Source organism: Lepidochelys kempii, chromosome 1 (genome assembly GCF_965140265.1).
Source record: "Lepidochelys kempii isolate rLepKem1 chromosome 1, rLepKem1.hap2, whole genome shotgun sequence".
In the NCBI taxonomy this organism is placed as follows: domain Eukaryota; kingdom Metazoa; phylum Chordata; order Testudines; family Cheloniidae; genus Lepidochelys; species Lepidochelys kempii.
This window is the reverse complement of record NC_133256.1, coordinates 168,318,973-168,336,532: the sequence shown is the minus strand read 5'-3', so window position 1 is coordinate 168,336,532 and position 17,560 is coordinate 168,318,973. Positions and strand designations below refer to the sequence as shown.

General features: G+C 42.0%; 1 protein-coding gene across 4 annotated transcripts in view; it reads right to left on the bottom strand.

Annotated features, from left to right (window-relative positions):
- The window catches only part of APP (amyloid beta precursor protein), a 295,324-nt gene that overhangs the window by 40,737 nt on the left and 237,027 nt on the right, over nt 1–17,560 (bottom strand). The window lies entirely within an intron of this gene.

The following is a 17,560-nucleotide window of genomic DNA, read 5'->3' as shown; positions in this document are numbered from 1 at the left end:
ATCAGTAACACAAAAACTATACCAGAGATTTGTAACAAACTCTGCATTCTGAACCCAGTTCAGCAAAAAAACTTAAGCAAGTGCTTAACTTTACCCATGTGTTCAAGTCCATCCTTATTCTGAAAGCACGTAAGCACAAACTTAATTTCAACCACATACTTGAGTTACATTGAAATCAAAGTTAAATAAGCACTTGTATTTGCTTAATTGGGTTCTTTAAGATTCACTGTGCCCTTAATATTACATACTATTAAGTGTGATCATTACATCATTATCAAACACTACAAAAACCAGAGACTCAACTATGCTCTGTTCAGGGTTGAACTAATTCTGTTTTATAGTCAGAGTCAAGCTCTAACCTGCGCAAAGCTGACCAGAGCTTCATTACATGTGACCTGCCTACTGGAGGGAGCAAGAATGGCTGTTTTGCCTGAGTGCTTTGATGGTAACAGGTATTGAAGTCCAGTACATGAGGAAGGAGAATAAGCACCAGGAAATAAGAGAGAAATGAAAATGACAATAAAGGAGTGATGTTTTGGACCATTACTGTGTAATATTGGAAATGGGCCCAACTTGTAATGTTCAGATCCATTTAAAAACTTCTCAAAAATTCAGGGGTATTGGTCTCCTGAGTTTTGGCTCAGATCCATTACCATATAAAACAGTGTTTTGTTTTGTTTTTAATCCTTTTTGGCTGGCAAACAGTTATTGTCTTAAATGACTTGCCTTCAGTAAACTCACTTGTTTTATTCCAGGAATCCTGAAAACAGAAGCTTTGCCGCCTTATTAGAACAGAAGCTTTGATGGTTATAACAGAGAAATCTTCCAGATGAGTCTGCAAAGCTACTGTGCTACCACTTATAGTCTTATTTGCATCAGTGCCGATGTATAATCTTGAAAGAAGCCAAACTCAAGAGTTGTGAAAGACTATTTTCCACAGATCTCAGTTGCTTTTTAAGGGTCTCAGTTCCTCACTGAGAAGACTTACATACTACATCAGTAGAAGATTTCAGATGAGAAGATCTGCTGGATAACTGCCAAAGCTAACTATATGAATAAGAAATATTCTACTCTAATAAGGTAACAAAGCTTCTGTTTCAATATGAACATTCTGAACATTGCAGGTTGGGCCCATTTCCAAGACTATACAGTAATTGTCCAAAACATCACACCTTTATCCTCACCAGCACCACCACTCGTTTCCTGGGGCTTGTTATTCTCCTTTATGTACTGGATTCTGTTACCTCTTACCATCCAACTGCACAGACAAAAAGTCATTCTTGCTCCCTGCAGCACGTGGGTCACATTTAATAAAATTCTGGTTGGCCATGCCCTGCAGATTAGAACTTGACTCATGCTATAAAAAGGATTATTTCAACCCCAGACAGAGCATAATTGTATATTTCTGTTTTTTGTAGTGTTTGATCAAGTTATAACGATCACACTTAGTAGTATGCAATATTAAGGGCACAATTAACAAAGCACAAGTGCATATTTAACTTTGATTTCAATGCAACTTAAGTATGTGCTTGAAATTAAGCTTGTGCTTATGTCCCTTCTGAATAAAGATAGATTTCACATGGTTAAAGTTAAACACATGCTCAAGTTTTTTTAAGTCTAAGGCAAAGATTTATCAGTTTCAGAGAGACATTTTGTTATGGGAATACCAGTCATTTGTTTCCATTTTTTTCAGAGACTGCCACAAACCTCAGGTTTTGGACTCCTGTCTAATTCTAGAAGTCTTCTATATATTTATTACTCTTGCCTTAAATGAAGGAAAACTGCAGTTATTAATTATTATCCCTTAGTGAGCAACCTATTAACTATTGTATCACGGTGTATGAATCTACATATACATATAGACCATCAAAATACATATACATAGATGTATGAATGCAAGTATAGCATTTAGTTAATATTCAATTCTCTGGGGTAAAATTAATTACTGAGTTTTCCATTAGTTAAGGCCAAGAGTATTGCAGTTGGCTTGTAGAATAAGACAAGAATCTAAAACCTGAGGTTTGTGGCTGTGGATGGAAAAACTAAAATGAATGACTCTGCTCTGTCCTTAACATACTTCCAAGTTTGGCTCCAGAGCTCAATTTCGTGATTCAGGCCCCTTCATCAAGTTCCACTATTTATTTATTTTATTAAATTTGGATAATTTAACAGTATTTTTTTTTTTTAAAAAACAGAACTTATCTTACACAGCTTCAAAAGCCCTTAATTTCTCAGGCATTCAAATCCCAACAAAATCCCACTCTACAAATACATGAGACTATCTTCTAGATAGCAGATGATTAAAATACAAATAATAAATATTTAAGACATATTTTACTCATCTGTGATTAACTCTTCTTTGTAATCAGATATAATTTTCTGTCTTGTAAATTACTACATTGCAGTTTCCCTCTCAAGCAGAAAATGTGCCATTATACCCATAAGTCAAGTATCTCAGAGCAGCTACTGTCACTTAAACCTAATGCATGCTGCTGTTAATCATCGCCTTCTTACAAATTCTGAATGGAATGCAGTTATTTATTTCGCAAGTCCAAATATTTCAACATGGCAATCCTAGAGTTCCAGCATCCTTAAAGAAATCCTCCCTCAAAGTGTTAATGGTAAAAACCTAAAAAGCAGCAAACCACAACATGTCATTGAGAAAGATATAACCAGTGCAAAAGTATATAAATTAGAGCTGAAAAATAAAACAGACAGCGAAGTCAGAGGTGCCACTACTGCCCACTTACAGCTGGTGGGCATGGATCAAAGGTCCTTAACACTATAAACTCCACTTCTTGTTTCTCCTTAGCACACTGAAAATTGCGGAGACAGATATTAAAATAAATAGTATTTACATAATTTTAGAATATTTTAAGATACCTTCATAATATTTAAGGAGTCAAAAGTACTCAAATTGATTTGATTAATATAAATACTAAATTCTGTTCTTTTCAGTTTCAGTCCTGTGGTTCAAACTCTTATCAATACCTGGGTCATCTTTCTCCTTAACCACTGCAATCTCCTTTCCTTGCCTTTTTATCTCCAACGCATTCGGAAAACCTTTGTTATGACCATCTTCCCTACCTGCAACTTGAAGCATATCACTCCCCTCCATGAAGCTCATACTAACTTTCTCTGACCTTCTGCATTAACTTCTAGTTTGCACATGATATGGTATGGCCTTCAGTGGCCAAAGGAACTTACTGCCTTTCAGGGAAGAACCATGTTTCAAAACATATCCAGCACCATTTGTCTCTTAGCGTAGAGACAGGGGCCTTAATGTTTTTCCTTGCCTAACATACAGAATCTATCCGTACCCCAAATGCTCAAAAAACAAGGCTAGCAAAAGCCATGCCATCCACATTATTTATTAGGTTAACCGGAAAGATTACCAAAAAAATCCTCAATTTTTTCTGCTGAGATGTGTGAAATAAAGAAAGTCTCTTACCAGACTGGACTTGGTCATTTTCTTTCTATTTAAGATATAGAAAAAGGCTCCAAAATATAAAAAGAGTCTGGCTAATACAATCCACAAATTAAGAGTATATTTTCTTCAATACAGTAAGATTCTCTTGGGACACTCCGGTGGTCAGCCTATTAGCCCAATTAATCAAAGAGGCCATTAGAAAAGGTCTGAAAAAACCTAACTGAAATACAATACTAGGTTCAATAACATTCACTACATTTCAGTATATTAACTTTGACTTGGCACTATGTGTGTTAAAATCCTGAAGCTTAAAATTCAACACTTATTTAACTCCTGGTTAAAACCACTTAATGTCTTCGAATTAGTTGAATACAGAACAAAGGCAGAACTTTTGCCAATTCTATCGTGATTAATCAGCAGTTGTTACTCTTCTCTATCAGACTACTCTAAAGTGGATATCTGGGAGCAATCTAAAAAAACTAGACATCCCAAATAAGTGAGTTATAATGTAATGATGATTTACAATTAAAATTACCCTTTGAAAAAGCCTTTAAATAAAACATTTCTGTAAAATGTTATCAAATTTTCTGCATTGATATAAGCAGAACTACACAGCAAAGTTCAAATAGAAAACAGCTATTTCTATGTCATAGATCTGGTCAGACTCCCACTGCCAGTGGCCCATGGGACTCCTGTGAGAGGAATCCAACCTATGGATCCCCAGGTACAGACTTTCAGAGCTTTGAGGTCCCTAGGCACACAGAGTGCAGACCATCGGTCTAGCAACCCTCTTGAGAGCTGCATCCATATGGCCCAGGTGCCTCGTCCCTGAAACCAGTGCTAACATCTAAGATTCCCCTTACAGGTTAAACAACAACCTCTTCCTGAACGCCACTAATAGGTGTGAGCCTTTTAGGTTACATTTAACTTTCCAAAGCCATGTGGTAGGTGCGTCATATAGCACATGCAGACATGTAACATGTTATTGCTCTTTACTTGGTCACATGAGAAATACGCAGATCCATACAAAATTAATAGACCCTACATACATTTCCCCTCACTCTAGCTCACCCCTCCTTAAGAGTCCTTGTGGGGCCCATTTCTGTTCAGGTTGGTAGGCAGACTTACTCCCGGCCACCAACTCATCTGGCTCCTACAGCAGCTTCCCTCATCTTAAGCTAGTGACAAATGGCCAGAGTGAGAGCAAATACAGGAAACTATGTCCTTTATAATGTTCCACTCGCTTATATAATGTTCCACCTTTATTCCCTGGTTTCCTGTTGCGGCTGACAGAGTCCTACAGTACTGGGGATTTTGTTGCTAGGTGACCTCTCCCCTGCTAAATCAGTTCCTCTGGGAAGCATCCAGCCTCTTGTCTAGAGCAACTACTTTCAACTGTCAATCACTTGAGTCAACAACCCTCTTTTGTTAGCCCTTTGCCTTCTACCTTTGAAATTTCAGTTCAACAGAGAAGGCAAAAAGCTGCACCCTCAAAATGGAATCTGCAGCTTGGTAAAGATACATAGAGAGTTCATAATACCATACAGAATTCATAAATTGTATGGACACATCCCCCAAATCCTCACAGCCTTTAAAATAGAAAGCCAGGCATCAGCTGGTTTATATGAGATGACAATGCTGAAGGATTCAGTCCAAATCCCACAGAAATCATTGACCCCCATTGACTTCTGTGGCAGTGGGGGTCAAGGAAGGATTTACAGAAATTAAAGGTAGATATAAACATTAACAGTTCAGAACTTTTAATTGATCACTCTGGGTTCCTCTGATTCTATGACCATAGCAAAGCAATCCTGTGAGATCTGGGTTTAAAAAGGAGCTCACTTCAGTTTGTGGTGTGCGTGTGAGGAGCTGGAAGCAAGAGGCACTAGGAGCTGAGAGTGAGAACGCGGACTGTTAGAGGACTGAGGAGTACAAGCATTATCAGACACCAGGAGGAAGGTCCTATGGTGAGGATAAAGAAGGTGTTGGGAGGAGGCCATGGGGAAGTAGCCCAGGGAGTTGTAGCTGTCGCACAACTGTTCCAGGAGGCACTCTAGACAGCTGCATTCCACAGGGCCCTGAGCTGGAACCCGGAGTAGAGGGTGGGCCTGGGCCCCCCCCAAACCTTCCAACTCCTGGTCAGACACAGGAGGAGTTGACCTGGACCGTGGGTTCATGAAAACGGCCAAACTGAGGGCTGCCATGAAGCTCCAAGACGAGCAAATCCGCCAATAAGCGCAAGACCCACGAAGGTAGAGGAGGAACTTTGTCACACCTGATACACTCCATCTACTTAAAAGGCACCAATTTAAACCAAAGTGTCGGAATTCTACACATCTTAACTGGGCACCTTTAGTCTATTACCTTGTTACATAAGGTCTTACATACATATTCATAGTTCTGCATATACTGCATTTATAACCAAAATGCATTCTGGATACTCTCATATTCTTGAGATGAGTATCCTGGCCACATGTACCAAAATACAGATAAATGCAGTACGTCTTATTTCAGTAGTTTTGACAATACATTTCATATAGCTGGTTCTCTAGCAGAGACCAGGATAATGACAAGAAACCATTGCTGTACACTGGAGTCCTACTCAGATGATGTCATTCTGGGAAATTAAATTGGGCATTTGAGAGTCCCTTGTTGGTAGACACTATCTTGCTGAAAAATGACTCCATTTCCAATCCCTTTAAGGTCTGTAAAATCTTGACTGGTTTGTTTAAAACAAACAAAAGGAAGTACTTCTTAACACAATGCACAGTCAACCTATGGAACTCCTTGCCAGGGGAAGTTGTGAAGGCCAAAACTATAACAGGATTCAAAAAAGAACTGTGTAAGTTCCTGGAAGATAGGTCCATCAATGGCTATTAGCTGGGATGGGCAAAGATGCAACACCATGCTCTGAGTGTCCCTAGCCTCTCTTTGCCAGACGCTGTGAGTGAACGACAGGGGATGGATCACTCAATGATTGCCTGTTCTGTTCATTCCCTCTCAAGCACCTGGCATTGGCTACTGTCAGAAGACAGGATACTGGGCTAGATGTACCATTGGTCTGACCCAGTAGGGCCTTTGTTACGTTCTTGTGTTCTTATGTTCTAGTTGCATGGGAGCCCACTATTAGGAGACAACTGCAATGTTTCCTTCAATACGTCTATTCTGTAACACTAAATGGCTTCAATCATCCTTTTTCTATTTATTTTTAAGTAAGATCACATTTAGCTAGAATCATCCTGTTCAACTACTCATGAACACAATGTCTATCTGTGCTCTCCCACTGAGCACATCTGAACAGAGAATTATGTCAGAGAAAAACCTAACTTTGTATGTCATTAGTTAGAATGGCATATCCTGTCCTAACCAGGATACTTTTATACTGGATATGCATGACAGGCTGCAGTGCTAAAAACCCTTAGATAAGAATTCTAGACACTCACTGACTGGAACAGCGACTGGACTATTAGCAGCATAAATAGAGTATTGTAGTAGATGTAGATAACTGTTGTGGACAGTTATATCTCTAATGCTCTGTAAATAGTTACTATTTGCTATTGAAGGAAAGTTTATCCAGAACCTCTGGAGATGATTCATTCTTTCATCTTAGAGATTGAGGTGGCACATTAGACAATAACCTAGGGCGGACTTATGCAGAATGATGCAAATGTTTTCTTTTTCAGGGAGCAATTAGAGGTCATGCAGTAGTAGGTGTGAACTAGAAACAGCAGTTACAGAGCCCAGGCTCTGGCAGGTCTGTGGTGCTCTGCTGGCACAAAGTGGCTCTAAACCTGGGCCACTGAGGATCTCAGGTGGCACAGAGCTGTCTTAGTTGTCTACTACTCATGGATGCTGGCATAAAGAGGCTTGGCTGGGGGAAAAATAAAGTGTGTGGCTTGGGTGTCTCAGTCTACCCCAGCTATCAGTGATACCTGGCGCAAGTGGGAAGAGGTGATCATAGAGCAAAAATACTCCTTTGGCGCAGCAGGGGATCCTCCATATTGACTCCACAGATGGACACCGTTTCAAATGTATCTTAAGCATGTTTAATACAGCTGTGGTTTTTTAAACACATTCTATGCATATATTCAGTACAAATATTTTTCTATAATAAGGAGTAATGCCATTTCTGTAAGAGGGACCATGCTTCACTGAACCAGTGCCACTTTATTTAATTGAAAGCCATATATTTGCAAAGTCTGTCTCATCACAGTTAACCTTTCTAAACTGATATGTGCAATCTAGACAGCTTCAAGATTCAATTTCATACTTTTGTTCTCCAGTAAAAGAACGACATTTTAAGTTCAGTGCAAGATGTATTACCTGCCCAATTCCCTTAAGTAAACTGGCAGAAGCAATTTTTAAGAAGAGATGTGAAACTGAAAGAGGACAAAAGCCACCTTTCTTAGTAGAACAATAAATTCACATCCAAAGATAGCACCAATGTAATGTTCTGTAAGGGAAGGACTAATATCCTGTATTATTATTGTATCCTAATAACCAACAACTATTGTATCTCTTCAGTTCTCATCTTTGCTTACCATTACTTATATGCCCAGAATGTCGTAGAACAAAAAAATCCAAAGCTACATTCTTGTACAGATCTATAACTTTAACCGGCAAGAAGGATGGTCTAGTTGATAGCGCATAGCACTGGGATGGCTGTGGACACAGGTTCAAGTCCTGACTCAGCCACAGACTTCCTGTGTGACCATGACCAGCTCACTTAAATCTTCCCTGTGCCTCAGTTCCCCATCTGTAAAATTTACAGGGGTGTTGTGAGGATAAAGTCTATTAATGACTTTTGCTCATTCAGAAACTACAATGGTGAAGTCCATGTAAGCAGTGAGATAGACAGAAGTATTTAGGTGGGAGAGCTTCACATTGGAATATGTTTAGTTTAGAAAACAGAAGATTTACTTAGCAAGGTCAAAACTCTAATTGGAAGCCTGGTTAACCCCCGTCCCGAAAGCTCTGGATTCTGATCTTAACCTTTTGAGATCACCCTGTCCACAAACTAATCGTAACTTCAATAAGCCTCCATTTAGGGCTTGATCATGCGAAGGCTGAGTACTCTAGTTCCAAATAGCAAAGCCCTTAAGCATGTCCTCAACTTTCAGCATGTGATCAGTCTGATGCTTAAATGCTTTGCTAGATAAGGCAGGACCAAACCCTTAATTTCCTTTCTCAACGAGTCCATTGTAGTCTGTTAACAATCTGCTTATCTTTGATAATATTCCACCGGGGCTAGGGTATGCTTGATTTTAGAAGACTCTGATGGACTATGGCTATTGAAATCTCAAGCACAATCTCTCTCTTGGCGTTTGATACAGCTGTCCATCACCGTAGTATCTGAGTGCCTTCCATGTTAAGTCAATAGGAATAGCAAAGTCCCTAACGACATTAATGTAGTCTCTAGCACATCTTCCTTTTTGAGGTAAAACTCTGCTTGGGTATGGTTTTTTATTTTGTTTTTTTAAATTAATTGATTTTTTGGGGGTAGAATGGGATGTCAACATTGTGAGTGTCAAATATTTCATTGAAAGACCTTCACCAGATTAGAAGCTTCTAAGCATATCCTGAAGCAGCTCTGAAATTCAGGTTGTTTAAGAAGACAACTGGCAAAGTGGAAATTTCATAGGTAGAACGGCTTTTGGGATGAAGGATATGGTATTCACACAAAAAAGGCTACATTTTCAAATTTAAGTGTGTGCATATTTGCATGTGTAATTTATGTACACAAATACCTGCTATACAAGTGTAAATTCTAGGTGTTTGTGCACACACATCAGCAACTGGCCCGCGGCCCGCCAGGGTATGCCCCTTGGCGGGCCAGGCTGGTTTGTTTACCTGCCGTGTCCGCAGGTTTGGCTGATTGCAGCTCCCACTGGCCACTGTTCGCTGCTCCAGGCCAACGGGGGGCTGCGGGAAGTGGTGGCCAGCACATCCCTTGGCCCGTGCCGCTTCCCACAACCCCCATTGGCCTGGGACGGCGAACTGCAGCCAGTGGAAGCTGCGATTGGTCAAATCTGTGGACGCAGCAGGTAAACAAACTGGCCCGGCCCGCCAGGGGGCTTACCCTGGCGGGCCGCGTGCCAAAGGTTGCCGATCCCTCGTCTAAGTGATTGTATCTAGTCTGGTTTGTGAATACACACTGACAATTCCTTATTTATTTACTTATACTGGGAGCCTAGGGACTCCAGTCAAGACTTGGGCTCCTCTGTGTTTAAGAATGGAAGATAGCCATGTGCAAATATATGCACATGGTTTCATCTGCTTAATTCAGAAATTTGGTCCAGAGTATCTTGCTTAAAACTGGAGCTTGTTTTCTTAAACTCTTTGTCCACCCATACAGCTTTGCCTGTCCTTAGTTTTATTCTTTTGGCTAGTATTCTAATTAGTGGCTTTTGATCATAGTAAGCACTTAGTTTAGCAAACCCTTTACAAATATTACCCAATTAATTCTCCCAGTGCTCCTGTGAGCTAAGTAAGGCATATTCTCCTATTCTCGAAGTGAGGAAACTGAGGCAGAGAATTTAAATGGCTGAGTTTGACAGGTGCCGCCTCATCCAAGTCTACAGTCAGCATTAAAACCCAGGAGTTCCCGGTCTCCAGTCCAGTGTTTGAACACTAGACCATGTCTCTTCAAAGGAAAAAAACTAAAATAAAACAGATTTTCAGATGCTCTCTTTTAAGCCAGGGGAAAAATATTCCAAAATAAACCTCATGAGAGACACCTTTCTATTCTGATCAACTCTGAAAGTTAAAAAGCAGAGTGCCTCATATTTTCCAGATTTGTAAGTTTTCTTTTAAAACGTAAAGCCATTCATACCTTTCAATATGTCTGCATATTCCAGAGTTTCTTTTGTTACCTAAAGTCATGTCAATATTTATGAGATTAAGTTTAAAAGAAAGAGTTTGTGCATGGAAAATCAGGATGAGCATCTTTGCTGAAGAACATTAGTGGTAGTAGCAAGGCAGAATACATCATGTAGCTACAAAAGATGGGGAGGATATAGTACAGCAACATAAATACTTAAGGGCACCAATCTGAACAGAGGGTACCAATACTTCTTTTGATCACCTATCATTCTCTACCAGCTTTCCTATTTCGAAATAGTAATCAAGATAGAAGACAAGAGCAACTCAGAAACAGGAAGTATCTATCAGTGTATGAGGGAAGAAACCTTTCCTAAGATCTTTTTCCTTCTTCCCCAACCAAAAAAAATACTTCAGCAGCAGACAGCTGAGCCGCCAAACTCATGAAATAGCTCAGGTTCCTCAGATCTTGCAAAACGCTTAGTCATAGAATCCTAGAATCTCAGGGTCGGAAGGGCCCTCAGGAGGTCATCTAGTCCAACCCCCTGCTCCAAGCAAGACCAATCCCCAATTTTTGCCCCCGATCCCTAAATGGCCCCCTCAAGGATTGAACTGGCTTGGGTTTAGCAGGCCAGAGCTCAAACCACTGAGCTGTGCGTTCAATTCTGGGAGTGCTTTTGTTCGGAAATACTTTGTCTGGCCCCTGCCATCAGCTTGCTGTAACCCGCCACATGTTGCTCAAGACCAGGGGTTCACAGCAGAAAAGGAACACAGGGACAGGATTACAGTTTGCATCAGATTTACCTACTCCTTCCTCTCAATTTACCTACCCCTTCCTCTTGCACTGCCTTAGCAGGCTGGGGTGCAGATCATGCTTTTGGCTCCACTGGAGGGCACCAGTTGGGAACCAGAGACGCTGCTTTGAGAACTGAGCACAGCAGAAGTAGTAACAACATTCTGCCTGACGTTGGCATATTTGACTGATAAACAAAGTTCTAATGTCACCATTATAAGATTCAGAATCTGCGCCTGCTGCACCATTCCTGGGAATAAGTTGCTTCCTTCCATACACTGGTAAATACTCTAAATAGATGAGGATTTAGAGTAGGTATGTCAAAATGGCTTTGCCGTCTCCTCTCTACACCCCACCACTGCTCTGCCTGATGTCTTATACAAACTGCATGTTACACTAAACGTATCAGGTCAGGAGAATACAAATTTTAAGCTAATCAGATAGTTTATTCTCCTGTGTGTTGTGGGTGTAATAGTACTGTTCTCAACAGACTCTCAAGGCCACTCATACATCCAAGGAATGTATTTCCATCTCTGAATAGCAGTGCTCAACGCTGTGGGCTGTGTCAGTCACAGACTGTGACCTGGTATGAACTGTAGCATGTGTTGTCTCATTATCCTTTGAGAGACCACTGGGATCCAGGGAGGCAGATGTATTTTCCTGGGCAAATAACTCGTCTATGTGTCTCCCAGTGTTGTCACAAGACACAAACAGTTGGATTCTAGTCCTCACTAGTATTGTGTTTCTGAGACAGACTGATTTTCCCAACACCAAGGGCAAGTATTCAGCCAGCATCAATACCAGCACTGCTCTTGCTATTATTGTTGAAATTGACTTTTATAGCACGTGTCTAGCTAACTAGCGAAAATAAGCATGTAAGGCACCTATTACTCCGATATACAAATATTCAACAAAAGTACTAAGAAGCGAAAGGATACAGAAGGCTGCTCGCTTTCTTTGTTCCCCAGTGTTGCACAGGTCTTTTTACATATCTATACGTGCAAGGATTTTTTTTATTTTAATTTTTTTAAAAACAACTATGCTTACCAACTAGTCAGAAACCACCGCAGGCAGTGACTGCAATTGATATGAACTGTACCATAACTAAGTTCCTGCCACCTTCTTCACTGCATGTATTAATGACAAATTGCCATGTGCAGAACGCTGGGTTGCTTTTGCTTGAGAAATGGATTTGTTATTTTGGATCCCTCAACCATATAATTCTCTTCCAGGGAAGTCAACCAATGCAGTCAAAGCACTGCACACACGACAAAGGGGTGGGACAAGACAGATTCCTGTATTTCTCTCTCAGGGACCTAAAATCACCTTCCATCCATACATTTTTCAACATGAGCATCTTCAAAATCTCCTGATTTCCCACAATCCATTTCAGTGAATTTTGGTTCACTTACACTGTGAACTTGCTGGATTCTCTATCTCAATGCAAGAGTCTCTGCAAGGGTCTACATACTTAGAGCCCAGTGAGGATACAAAAATTTGTATCCACATCTGATCCACGAATTTGCAGGGCTCTATACATACTGTTAAACAGAAGATTCTCTGTGCATCTGCCAGTATCCCAGGCACAATACAGACATGGTCTAGTGGTTCAAACACTGGACCAAAGACTGGGAACTCCTGGGTTTTAATGCGGACTATAGACTTGGATGAGGCACCACCTCTCAAACTCAGCCATTTAAATTCCCAATAGAACTACTCTAGAATTCTTGGTTCAGTATAAGGATACTAAGGGATTTCCAGGTTAAGGGCAGGACTCCCTGATGAACCTTATTGCTACATACATATTCTTGTGTGTTCATGAAAAAAGGACATCTGGTTTCCACTGATAAACCTTCTCTACTGGGCACGCAGTCAGGAGTCTCAAGGGCTGGGGAAGGCTTGCATTTGTTTGTTAATTTATTGAAAAACTATGTTAAACAGGGCTAGGTCTCTTAATAAAAATGATGGGGTGTTAATTCCTCAAGGCACAAATGGCTCACGAGGAGCTCTGCAGTAAACTGTAGCTCTGGAAACAGTAGACAAATAATCATGCAGAGAATTAAAATTATATATAAAAAAATCAACCACCCAAGCTAAGTTCCCTCTGAGCTGCGTGGCTGCACAGCATGCAGCAGCCTATCAAAGGCCTCTCCCCAGGCCCCGGAGCTGCTGCGGCTGGGGAGAAGCACCTCTCCCCAGCACCCAACCCCGGCAGGGAGAGAGGGCTGGGGGCAGTCCTCTTTCCCCGTTGTGGTCCCGGGGCAGCCAGCACCCCAAATCCCTCATCCCTGGCCCCACCCCAGAGCCCTCATCCCCTCACACCTCAACTCTCTGCCCCAGCCCTGACCCCCCTTCCCACACTCTGAACTGCACATCCACAGCCAGAGCCCTCACCCCTCTGCACTCCAACCCTTTGCCCCAGGCCTGAGCCCCATCCCGCACCCTGAACCCTTCATCCCCATCTCCATCCCAGAGCCCGCACCCCAGCCAGAGCCCTCACCACCCCGCACCCCAACCCTTTGCCCCAGCCCTGAGCCCTCTCCCACACTCCGAACCCCTCACCCCATCCCCGCTGCAAATCATTGTGCACATAACAAAATTCATTCCACACATGGATGGGAAAAATTAGAGGGAACATTGCACCCAAGACAATTTTCCAGCTGCAGAGAAGAATTATTTTCAAATGCACTATTGCTGGCAATTTATTATTAAAATAGACTGTGTGTGAATAAGTTCAGATCTGGACATTATAAAGCTATTTCATTGATTCAGACTTTCTAAGCCAATTCTTTCTTACAAAAGATATTTCATGAAACCTTTGTCTTTTTAATGGGAACTTCAGTATTTCTGGCCTTGGAACTGTTAGAGTGTAACAACAAAGTTTTATTAATATTTTACTTCTCTACATACCCTAGAATTCTTTTTGCATGGGTTTAGGAAAAGAATTACGAATCATTTCACAATACAGACTTGACACAGTACTGGTTTCAAGCTGATCTGTACTCAAAATCAGAAGGATTCTGAGTTCTTTAGTATCAGGAATAAGCTCAATAGACTTCAACCTCCCTGTACCTGGAGGACCTTCAAGATATGCAGTCCCTATCTGTATTTCACCATGAATTAAGCCTGGAGTTGGAGAATTTGCAAGTAGTTTCTGTTGGTCCATGCATGCACCCTGACTCACCTTGTGCTTCCTTCCAAAGTAATAAAGGAGGTTGACGGACCAATTATGTCTCCAGTTCCTTCTCTCTGTGAATCTGACAGATCCGAAGCAGAGGGGAAGGAGGGCAGGCAGTGGAATACAGTTAGGGACCACGCCATCTCAAAGAACCTTCAGTTACAGGTGAGTAACCTCTTCTTTGAGTGATGGTCACTACAGTATTCCACTGTGGGTGATCTCTGGGTGGAGATGGCATGTTCCCTGAGAGAATCTCATGGTTGCTACTGCAACAAACAGGTCTTGGGGACTTCCCAACTGTCTTTGTTCTCTGCAGATAAAAGGCCAAGGCTCATCAAACATCAAAGAAATGGTGTCTACATTCTTCTGCTGATGAGTCCGGTTTTGGAAAGAAAACAGGTAAGTGAATGGATTGGTTAAGATGAAATCGTGAGACCACCTTTGGTAAAAATGTTGGTTATATGCGTAAGGAAACCTTATCCTTGTGAAATACCATAAATGGTGGATCTGCCATGATAGCTCTGAGTTCATCTACCCTTTTAGCTGAAGTGATGGCTAAAAGGAAGGCAGCCTTCCTGGAAAGGAGGGACATGGAGCAGGTTGCCAGTGGCTCAAAGGGATGTTTTGTGAGTATCAGATTCAGATCCCATTAGGGCGTAATATTTTGGAGAGGTGGGAGGGCTCTTAGGAGACCTTGCCAAACATCTAGCAGTTAGCGGGTGTAAAAAAATGGAGAAACCCTCCGTAGGAGGATAGGACGTGCTAATTGCCGCAAGGTGGACCCACAAGAAGCTGAGGGCAAGACCCAAAATCTTCAAAGATAGAATGTAATCCAGGATAAGGGAAATCTCCACAGCTTCTGGTCTAACAGTTTTTTTGTTGTGCCCAAGAGGAAAAGCATTTCTACTTAGCCCAGTAACATTGCCTAGTGGATTCTTTCCTGTTGTTAGAGAGAATGTCCTGCCAAGGAACACGCCCATTCTAGGGTTGATGCCTGTCCAAATACCATGCTCTGAGGTGGAGCAGTCATAAATTGGGATGCTTGATCCTGATGCTGCACTGGGTCAGAAGGTTGGGGAAATTAGGAATGATAACTGGCGGACGGGATGACATGTACAGCAGGTTGGGGAACCAGAACTGTCTGGGCCAGAAGGGGGCAATCGTGATGACTGTCGCCTTGTCTTGTCAGATTTTGTGTAGCACCTCAGGTATGAGCAATAGTGGGGGGAAGACACAGTTGTGCTGGTCTGACCAGGAAAGAAGGAGAGCATCACCCTGAGAGTAACTGAGGGCTCCCCTGGAGCAATATGTGGCACACTTGTTGGTTGGCTTGAGAAGCGAATGTCTGTCTGGTTGGAGTTCCCCACTGCATGAAGATGTTGTGTAATACTCCATCATGCAACTCCCACTCGTGGTCAATTGCAAAGTGTCTGCTGACTGAGTCCACGAGCACATTCTGCTCTGGAAGGTAGGCTGGGAATAGGGTAATCTGATTGCTGATGTATCATTTCCAGAGATTGACCACTTCTGCACATAGTTGTGGATTTCAAACCTCCGCCCCTGTTTGTTGATGCAGAAAATAGTGGTGGTGTTGTCTGACATTATCAGGACATGATGGAAGCGAATGAGTGGAAGAAAGAATGAGCAGTAAGGAAGGCACGCAAGAAGTTCCAGAATACTGATCTGCATTCTGGATTCTCCAGGTTTCTGTGTCCCTTGTGTCATGCGGTTGTCCATATGGGCTCCCCAGCCTCACACGGACATGCCGGTGATGATAGTTTTGCCCAGAGATGAGGAAAGAAAGGCAAAGATATCTTGAGGAGCAGCCAGGGATCTGGATCTCAATGAAATCTTTGCTAGTGCCTGGGGGTCTCGGGTTTTATGAGGCACTGGAAACAGTGTTACTGATGGACTGCTGGCATGGAACCAGTGGATCCCACTGTTTAAGAATCTTCTTCTGTGAGACTTAGTACATATTATGTCCCCTTGAGCCCAGTTGGTGGAAGGAATGTCCAATTTTTTTGAGGTGGATTTGGAGGAAGACTTAGTCCCATGCTTATGGGTGTGCTTCCTAACTTCCTGACTAGGCCTTGCTGTGGGGTCCGTGGGAGTGGCTCCTCTGATATCAGAGTCAGACCTAAGAGCAGTAGGAGGCATGCTCCTCTTTCATTCAGGATGATGTATGGGGGGGTTCCATGGCCTGGGTGCAATTGTGGTCTCATGACCATCTCCATGAGATACTTCTGGAAACCCAGTGCTCATTCTTCTTGGGTGTGGCCGGGGAAAGACTGACAAATACTGCGCCTAGTCATGATGTGAACTTCTCTCAGGCAGTAGAGGCAGCGTTGGTGGTTGTCGCTGACCAACAAGGATCACAGGGAGGAGACACGGTTTGAATCCTGGAATTCTGGGCATAGTCCGGTACCCGAATGGGGTACTGGGGTGGGTCAAGACCCCTGAGCTCTACCCTATTCTAAACTATCAAAACTATGACTAAATCTGATAAAACTATATAATTATAATTATTAGAACGGTGTCAGAGACTAGGACACTGAAGGTTCTGACCTGGACAATGTGGTGGTGAGAAGGAACTGAAGATGCGGTTGGTCTACCCAGCCCTTTATTGCCTCAGATGGAAGCACACGGGGAGCCAGGACGCATGCGTGGACCAACAGACACTTTCAAATTCTCCGACTCCAGGCACATGGTGCACATGTGTAACCCAGAGTGAAATATAATAGGTACCATCACTCTAAGAAGAATCAGCAGTTTTAACCTAGCACAATGAAAACCCTCATGGAGGACTTAGATACATGGCTCCTCTAGGCCATTTAACTTTCATCTACTCTACAGTGGTGTGACTCATTGCCATTCTCAAATTTCCCATGTCATATAAATGAGTGACATGGAATTGCTGAAATTTAACTGGAAATATGCCAGCTTGGAAGCATTTTATTGATCAGTCAAAGAAAAGATGCTTAAGTCCTGGCAAGTTAATATTTTGCTTGGGGTCTTCCCAAGACACCCGAATTAGATTTATCACATTGAATTAAATATCCAAAAGGAAGAAACATGATTTGATCTCCATCAGTTATCCTCCCAAATCTAGTGGTGACAAGAGTCAACAGCTGTCCCTGATTTCTTTACAGTGTGTGGGTGCCAAGTGTAAATTACTACACTCAGACAAAAATTGTGAAGACATTGTTGCATATGTTCTGTGAGATTTAAAGTCCTATATAAAAAGATAGCCACTTCAAAGAAACATAATGTAGGCGGGAGAGGCCATTATGAAAGCAAAATATGAATCATCTTTTTCCATTCAGTCCCTCTAGAAAGCTCA